The sequence below is a fragment of the Hibiscus syriacus genome, unplaced genomic scaffold, assembly GCF_006381635.1.
Source record: "Hibiscus syriacus cultivar Baekdansim isolate YM2019G1 unplaced genomic scaffold, ASM638163v2 tig00110864_pilon, whole genome shotgun sequence".
NCBI lineage: Eukaryota > Viridiplantae > Streptophyta > Magnoliopsida > Malvales > Malvaceae > Hibiscus > Hibiscus syriacus.
The window spans coordinates 488,556-498,556 of NW_024062893.1; the positions used below are offsets into that span (position 1 = coordinate 488,556).

The 10,001-nt window shown below is 36.7% G+C and overlaps 1 pseudogene; it reads right to left on the reverse strand.

Annotated features, from left to right (window-relative positions):
• Positions 1 to 372: 372 nt before the first annotated feature.
• LOC120143863 lies at positions 373 to 1,578 on the reverse strand (annotated as a pseudogene).
• Positions 1,579 to 10,001: the final 8,423 nt, after the last annotated feature.

Here is a 10,001-nt window from a genome sequence, read left to right on the forward strand (position 1 = left end):
TGCCACGCCATTCATTTTGGTGGTGAACTATAAGATATAAATTTTTTATATTTATAGTTATGTATTTTTTTTCTTTCTAAGTTATGTAAAATGAATATTTTTATGTTACAATATAAAAAATTTGATATGATTTTAGTGATATTGTTTATATGTTATTCATTAACATTATAATTGTTATTACCCATTATCCAGTATGATAGCACTTCTATGGTTTATATATGTTTTTAATAAATTTTTATCCATGAAATTAAATTTTTGTTTTTAAAATAAAATAAAATATTAAAAGAATATATTAATATTAGTAAATTAAAAGATAATTGTAAAATGTATAAATATAATATTTTATACGTATTGTGATTTTTGAGGAAGAGATCACGCCTGCAATAACCGCAACATATTACGTAACGTCCGCAGCATCCGCAACCGCAACACCGCAACCGTATCTGTAACAAAATCCACAACCGCCATTTGATACTATGAGCCATATTTTCCGACACTTGATCCTGAGATTGAAGGTTGCAGCGTACAATTGTGTCCACAAAAAAACACGTATCTTCTCTACTGTTACCTACCGGAATATCGACGACGTAAGATTCCACGACTACTGTCCTGTTACCATTGGGTGAACCATGTATTGTCGTGACGGACTTGTAATTGGTCAAGTGAGGATCGCCTCCGACTACACTTAAGCTAAGCACATGTCGTTCATCGTCAAGGATCTCTAGCTTCTCCGTGCTGGAAGCTGCATGGAGGCCGGACACCACGTGGACCTCACGGAGGGAGCCAGCGTCGCCGTCTCCGGCAATAAATTGGCAGCTTCGTAGGAACTGCTCAGGGTTTCAAAAAACGGACCGCGACCGCGATTTCGTCCGCGATATAGCGGTTTTGCCGTTGTCCGAGTAGCGTCGCCGTTTCCGGCAATAAATTGGCAGTTTCGTAGGAACTGCTCAGGGTTTCAAAAAACGGACCGCGACCGCGATTTCGTCCGCGATATAGCGGTTTCGCCGTTGTCCGAGTAGCGTCGCCGTCTCCGGCAATAAATTGGCAGCTTCGTAGGAACTGCTCAGGGTTTCAAAAAACAGACCGCGACCGCGATTTCGTCCGCGATATAACGGTTTCGCCGTTGTCCGAGTTACCCGCGACGGCCGTAATAGCGTCCGCGACGGCCGTAATAGCGTCCGCGACGATCGCAATAGCGCCCGTGACGGCCGCAATCACGATAGATTCGAAATAATCGAAAACGCGTCCGCGACCGCGATTTGAAACCCTGTAACTGCTTTTAAGCTTGAGGGTTATCAAAACGACGGGCTATGGACCAAACGGATTCAATAGGGGCTTCTATGGCTTGAACAACTGCTGAATAACACTAGTTAGGCCCCACGGTGCGGATATGGTATGTTGCCACCGTGTCAGGCAGCGACATCCAGCAAGGAAGAGGGAAAAACCTTGTCAACGTTGTAGGTTGAGTTTGTTTCTGGCGGCAGCTGCTGATGGTGGCGGCGAGGGGTGGATGGAGCTGCAGTGAAGAAGGCATGGCTGCTAAGAGGATGAAACCGGGTAGGGGTTTAAACACATAAACGCTAGACAAGGTTGAATATATAGGAGAATTTATAAAATCAAAAGAAGAATATATATATAAACAGTTCTACTTGAAATAGTTTTTGGATTTGTTAGGGAAGAGTTGGAGTTTTAACAGGAAGAAAAGGAAGAGATCACGCTGCAAGTGGATCACCAAGTTGCAGCTTCTCTTTTGGACTTTGTTTAATTAGGTATATATATATATGGATATCTTTTGTTATCATTTCTTAAATTATTATTATTATTTATTTATCTCATTAAAAAAAGCTTATTATTATTATTATTATTATTAATTGTATATCAATATGCTATATGGATATCATATGTTATCATTTCTTAAATTATTATTAATATTAAACAAAGTTTCTCTTAAATTATTATCAATATGTTATTCAACTGACAATGCATTTATTATTATTAATTTATATTAAATATTATTATGATTATAGATATAAAGTAAGGTCGGATGTGTCATTTGTTATCACATTAATTTCACTGTATTAGATCCCATACTGGATTTTGATATGTAATTTACGTTCGTATATAGTTTTCTCATGTTTATCGATTTTGATTTATGGTTTATCAATGGTCTTTCGATAACTTAATTATTTTTTGTAGTTCATTTGCTAATGCGATCATATCTATTCGTATTTATATTTTATTCGAATTTATTTGGTAAATTCTTTTTAATATGTTTCTTGTATGATCCTTATGTGATCTTAAGTGGTTAGTTTTTTGTGTTAATGATTATAAAAGAATATTCTTATTATTTATTTAATCTATAATTGTGATTATAAACCTTTATTATAATCTAAATATTTTTATTTTTAATAAAATTAATTGTTTTTATATTGAAAAAAAAAGTTTGAAGGTGAATATATATATACACACACTAATTTGTGATAGAATTTAGGCCATGAATGAAATTCACATTTCCCTGTTTGGTTTGGTCAGGAATGTCATTTCTGGTAATGTTTTATTACCAATAGTGAATTTTTTGGGATATATTACCGAGAATGTCATTACATCCCTTTCCTTAGGTATTGTAATATTATCGGCATTTTGGACTAAAATGCCCTTAATTTTTTTTCAAAAATATCCTTCTTCTGTCATTGAATAATAAAAATTCTACAAATATTAAATTATAAATTTATCCTTAAACTATTTTAAATTTACAAAAAAAAAACTACAATTAAAATTTTATATGAAGTTCAGAGGTTAAAATAAAATTTTACTCTTTCATTAAACCTTTTTTATATTTTTAATTTTGTAAAAAAAATTATATAAATTTTATGAATTTAATTTTTTTAAAAGAAAATATATAAATATTTTTCAACTTATAATATTATACAAATATATAATAAGGACAATTTGGTTAAATATAAATTCTAATAATCTTTTATTCCTTTAACCAAACACGGTAATCTTACATTCATGCTAAACCAACCAAACACAAAATACAACATTCCGATTAATCCTATTTTCTGGTAATCTTTTATTCCTACTGATAATCTTACATTCTGTGAGTAAAACACACCTTTAGTGTCTGTAAGGATTACAAATTCGTATGCATTATTCAAAATGAAATTCGACATCAAGACCTCATCATATCTCATCCTTGTAGGTTACTGGTTACGCGTTAATTTATTCAACTTTTGAACATAATTATCTATAAAGCAAGCAGGTAAGCTATCTATTCAGCACCACATCAGTTAATAATTACAATAAATAAATTGTTTTTACCGGCAAAAAGCTGATTCTTTTAGAGAAAATCGCCTCAGTCACCAAAATTCCCATATAATATATGATTTTAACTAATTTTTTTCGGATTTGTCAAAATGACCAACAAAATCACAATGCGATCGCTAATTCACAACGCGATCTCCATTTTCGCAAATTCACGTTGCATTTCGCGTTGCGATAGTTGAAAATCGCGTTGCGATGGTCTACAGTGTCGTTGCGATTTTCCCAATTCGCAATGCGAATAAGTAAATCGCAACGCGAATTGGGAAAATCGCAATGCGATACTTACTATCGCAATGCGATAATACAAAATCGCAACGAGATACTGACTTTCGCAACGCGATTCTGACTTTCGCAACGCAATAATACATAATCGCAATGCGATTTTCAAAGCGCCATTAGTATCCTGGCCAAGTATTTTATTTTTAAATTCCAAACACGAATATTAATATATTGGAACACTGAACCGTCCACAGTATATCCCGTAATCGCAACTCATAACCTAAAACCTAAAATCACAACTCAGTCCCATCTCCATCTCTCACTCTCTCACCCATCTCCGACGAAATCCGTCCCCATCTCCGACGAAATCCGTCTATCTCCATCTCTCAGAGCCACCCTCACAATCAGAAATGGAAAATCAACCAAATCAACCAACGATGGTTAGTTTTTTTAATTATTTTCTTTTTGAAATTTTTGCATTATTATTAGGTTTTTCATATTGAAATTGATGATAAGTTTACTGGTAATTTCAATAATAGATTAACCATTTCACTTAGATTGCTTATTAAATCAATCGAGAATCGCAACGTGAAATGCAAATCGCAACGCGATTTTAGTTTCGCGTTGCGATTCTCTCGTTGCGATAGTCAAATTCGCGTTGCGGTAGTCATTTTCGTGTTGCGATTTTCATTTTCAGAAACTATTCTTCTTCTGTAAATTGAAACTTGAATGAATTGCATTACTTCAACCAAAAAACAAAGACAAATACGAAATTCACAGTGTTGCAAATTTAAGTTTGAAGAATAAACTACTACTCTTTATGTTTATTATTGTTTTTGGTATATCTTCACAGTGTAGTTTTTGGTATATCTAACTTAGTATGTTTATTGTTTTTGTAGAACTTTTATTCGGCTCAATTGACCTTAAGAAATAAAGTCATCCTGGCCAAAACAATTGCGTCGAAGCTTTCACCTGCACAAAGAAAAATGTTTGAGGATACATGCTTCGGGCCATGGCTGAAAGTACAACATCCCGGTGGAGATGCGATGTTGACACACCTGTTTCTTCAAACCATGACTAGCGATCTACCAGAGACTATACAACGTCGTGATGAAGAGATATGGTTTGATTTTCCACCGGCGTATACGTGTTTTGGGCGGGAGGAGTTTTGCTTAATCACCGGTCTACGCTTCGGACACGATGATGTAGGTCGGTACACTAGACACATTACCCGCCCATCATGGCTATCTCGGGTTTTTCTTGAGCTGGAGAGGCCGAATCTACACGTAGAAGACCTGACAAGATTGTTGAATAAGAAAGATGGTTTTACTCGGATGGATGACGTCAACATTGTCCGAGTATGCCTTCTAATTCTTTTGCATGCCGGCTTTTTAGGCAGAGAGGCCAGACAACCTATTCCAAATGATCTAATCAAATTGGTAGAAGACCTAAATGCGTGGAACCTGTTTCCGTGGGGCTCGTATTTATGGAAAGCTACATGGAATAAGTTATCGTCTGCCTTGGATGATCGAAAAAGTTTGCATGGCGATGGTTCCAAATACACTTTGACAGGCTTTATTTGGGCCTTTAAGGTAAGAATTTTTATATAATGTTTCCAAAATTATAAGTAATTATTTAACAATTACTAATGTTTGTTATTATATTGTTTGTAGATTTGGATATTTGAGGCCTTTCCCGCCATGAAGACATATGCAATAAAAACTTCAAATGATATTCCCAGGGCTATTTCCTGGAAGAGGAAACGGACCTTGCAATGGGAAGATTTACTATGGTATACAACAATAAATAATGTAAGTTAACATAAATACTACCATATGTTTATAAACAAGTTATTACTAGTACACGTTTAACTTTGTTTGAGCTTTTATATTGTTAGGAGGCCAACACTCCTCTACAGAGGCTGACACCCACGGAAGCTGAGCTTGCCACTGATTGGTGGCAAGCTAGTAAGCATTTTTTTGATGGAACGGTTGATGAGCAGCCTCCACTTCGGGAGCCATCACCTCGCCCAGAGCTATCACCTCACTCAGAGCCATCATCTGATCGACCCGACTATACACCTCCACAACGACAGCCATCACCTATTCTGTCACATCATCGAGCCTCTTCTCCACCATCACCGCAAGATAGGCGACCGACAAAGATGCCACGACATTTATCTCCCTGTTCTCTACCTCCACCTCAACGGGATGAGTTAAGGGAGTTACGTGATGAGGTCAATGCCTTGCGTGAGGAGGTCGATACTTTACGCAAAGACGATGGTGCATGGCGTGTTGAGGTGTCTACATTACGCGGTGAGGTAGCCGCTCTACGTGAGATGGTAGCATCGTTGCAGAATGAGGTTCATACTCTACGCAACGAGGTAAGTTTAAGATTTTTCATACTCGTAATTCATTCGGTTACTGTCAATACTGCTAAACTGTTTTTTTTAGTATTTGTTTTTGGTTTTGTTTTTGTCTTTTGGTTGAAGTAATGCAATCCATTCAAGTTTCAATTTGCAGAAGAAGAATAGTTTACTTTCGCAACACGAAAATGACTATCGCAATGCAGAAATGGCTATCGCAATGCGAAATGAAAATCGCAACGAAAAAATCGCAATGCGAAATGAAATCGCAACGACAAAATCGCAACGCGAAATGAAAATCGCAATGCGATTTTCATTTCGCGTTGCGATTTTGTCGTTGCGATTTCATTTCGCATTGCGATTTTTTCGTTGCGATTTTCATTTCGCATTGCGATTTTGTCGTTGCGATTTTCATTTCGCATTGCGATAGCCATTTCCGCGTTGCGATAGTCATTTTCGCGTTGCGATTTTAAGTATCGTGTTGCGAAAGTAAACTATTCTTCTTCTGGAATGTTTATATATGTTGTCCTTTTAAATGTTTATATAAGTGCTTACTTTTGGAATGTTATCTGAGCAATTTGTGAACTATGATAGAATAATGACTTGGGTGAATACAATGCTAGTTTGAAACATATTTGTCTTTGTTTAATATCAAGTCTGTTTATTTACTGATTTATGTATTAATTTTTTTTTTAGCGGCCCGATAAGGTGGATGCTTTACGTCGGGTTTTCCTTGCACGACGGAGTTCACGCATCAGACGGCGTGGACGTGCTATTACGTCTCCATTCACCCCAATGGTGCGAAGACTCCGCAAGAAGAAGCCCGACTCACCTGTCATCCCTCAAGAGTCCCCTCCAATCGTTCAAGAGGCCCCTATCCTCCCTCAAGAGTCCCCCCCCACCGTTCAAGAGGCCACTGTCATCGTTGAAGAGGTCCCTCCCACCATTCCAGAGTCCGATTCACATGGGGTAATATATCGAAGTATTGAGAAACCCCCACCGGTTCCGGACATGATGGATGAGAGTTGGCTCTCGTATGAGTTACCGGCTAGTACCCTTCCGGTATCTGAAGTGGAGAGGAGATAACTACCGGAAATAATTGTGGATAATACCCTTTGGGCTAAGACCGCAGTTGATTTTTATCTACATGAGCGGAGCCAAGGATGTTACACTGACATAAGCAAACTCAATGATGAAATGTTTTTGTTGCTTGATCGGTCTTGGTGGGGTGTGCTATTAGGGGTTGAAAACAGTGGCTATTTCGATGGGGAGGTAAGTCTTATATTTGTCTTATATATGATTTTGATTAATTTTTTTAAAAATTAATGTAATTCACTAATATATGTATTTTTTTTGTAAAATAGCATATCGATGCGTGGGTGTCACGTCTACTAATAATAAGGAAGCTTAGGAAAAATAAAAAAAAATTCGCGATATACAATAATGCCGACGGCTTTTCACGCAGTTCACTTGAAGAATCAACGAGATGAATCATTTTCGTTGGGCAATGGACAAGCTAAACTTTATCCTGCATGGTGGGAGGTCGATAAGGTTAGTGTTTATTTTTTAAATTTTTTAAAGGTGTTCATAAATAAGTGCGCAAATAAATGAATTATTACTTATGATTGCAGGTGTTTATCCCTGTTTTGGAACGTCGTCATTGGCTTCTCGTCCAACTTCAGCTCCCATCCCTGAAGATAATAGTGTATGACAGCATGATAAATTACATATCACTGTCTGATTTGAGAGATATGATCAAGGGATAGAGCTCTCATTTGGCTAAATTCTTGGATGGGATTAATTATTGGACTTATTCTGGACACAAGAAGCCAAAGAAGTTCAATGTCATAGTTGTCAGAGACGAGACCGCGCCACAACAATCGCCGGGAGCCAGAGGGGATTGTGGTCCTCTCGTATGCTTGTGCTTGGCGCGTTTGACGACGGGAAGCACAGAGTTTCTACCTCCCACCGATAGAGATAGAGCTGCAGTAGGCTTGTGGTTTCGGCATTATATGGCTAGAGCAATATATTCGAGACGCTGCCTACCTGCATCTGCCTTATGAAAGTGTTCATTGTTAATTGGTAAGTCAAATGCAAGTTTTGTTAACATATATACTCCTTTTGGTTTTGAAAATGTTTGGTTAAGTACCTAGAATTCAATAATTTGCTGTTTTTAGGTTTTAGATGTGTAGGAAGTCTTGTTTGAGCAAATGTTTGGTTTCTGCAGGTTAATCCTTAAGTGAGCTGCGTGAAATGGATGTACGGGGTCACAAAGTTGTTGATTCATTGATTCAATTATTTATGAAGAAATAAGAATTATTATTATTATTTGATTGTTTAATTGATTTGTAAAAGATGATTTGTAAATGTTGATTTGTTTAATTGATGTGTACATAATTCTTATTTGTGCTTGTTTAATTGATTGAAATGTAATAGTTGATTTGTTGATTTTCAATCTGCATTATGTTGAAGGCAAAACAGACTATCGCAACACGAAACTGACTATCGCAACGAGAAAATCGCAACGAGAAAATCGCAATGCGATTTTCATTTCGCATTACGATTTTCTAGTTGCGATAGCCATTTTCGTGTTGCGATTTTTCATTTCGAATTGCGATAGCCATTTTCGCGTTGCGATTTCCCCGTTGCGATAGTCAAATGAATGTCTAATAAGTGATAACAACTGAACAGATCATAGCAATGTTCAAACTCAAGTTACTAATACATGCCTAACTGAAAATGTTAAAAGTGCACACATAAAATACACATAATACAACGTTTGCATTTAAAAATCACCTAAGTTAACAGTCCCAAAAGGTGAAGCCGGTTGTGATTGGGATTTTGAAGATGATTGCGATTTTCAGAATCTCGTTGCGAAAGTCAGAATCTCGTTACGATTTTGTATTATCTCGTTGCGATAGTCAGTGTCGCGTTGCGATTTTCCTAATTCGCATTGCGAATTAGGAAAATCGCAACGCGACACTGACTTTCGCAACGAGATAATACAGAATCGCAATGCGATTTTCAAAGTTCGCAATAGGTTTTAGTTTCGCAACACAAATTTTTTGTGTATATATCTACGCAGAAGCAACAACTCATAACCTAAATCCCTAAATTGCAACTCATTCCATCTCCATCTATCACTCTCTCCGGCGACATCCGTTCCTTTATCTGTTCCTACATCCTTCCCCATCCGGCAACAGGTCTTAGTTTCGCAGCTCGTTTGTTTTGAAAATTAATTTACAACCATGAAATCATCTAATGTTGATCATGTTTGGATAGATTTGTGTTTTGGAGGGTCATGGGAGAATGTTCATGGTGTTTTACAATATATGCCTTTACCCATGAATCTTCAACTAAAACTGTCATTAAAAAAGTTAACTTATGAAACTCTAATGTTACGTGTTTCAAAGAAATTGAATTTAGAGCCCCTAATTGGATTTAGGCTATCTTATCAGAGGAATGGTAAAGTTTATTTGTTAACCGACAATGAAGATGTTGAACGATTCATTGCTTACATTAGTGTTTCAAGTGATGATGTTACATTGTATGTTGTTGAACCTAGAAGTAGTATTGTTGGGTCAGTAGTGGGTAGTAATCAACTAAGTTTTTCTCAAAACCCACAACCTTTCTCTAATCCAAATCCCAATCAACTTTCAGCACCAAATTCCGGTTTTCGTATTGACCAATTAGACTATGATGAGCCAAGAGAAAAAATTGTGAGTACTAGTCAGTATTCAAAATTTGATCTTGGTCAATACCCGGACTTTGATATTGGTCAATACTCGGATTTTGATGATGTTTCAGAAGAAGAAACAGACCCTGCGTGTAATGATTTTGATATTGGTCAATACCCGAATTTTGATGATGAAACAACCGTTGCCGAGGAAGATGTTGTTGATGATAATGAGGAGGAAGTGGAAGCTGTGAATGAACATGTTGAACATCCATTCTGTAATTCATATAATCCTGAAGAAGAAAAAGAAGAAGAAAAAGTCCCCGAAGAAAAGAAAATGCCACGGGAGTATAACTGGAATATGCCAGAATTACTTCAGATACCGGAAGAAGAGTTGGTAAAGAAAGCAGTTGATTG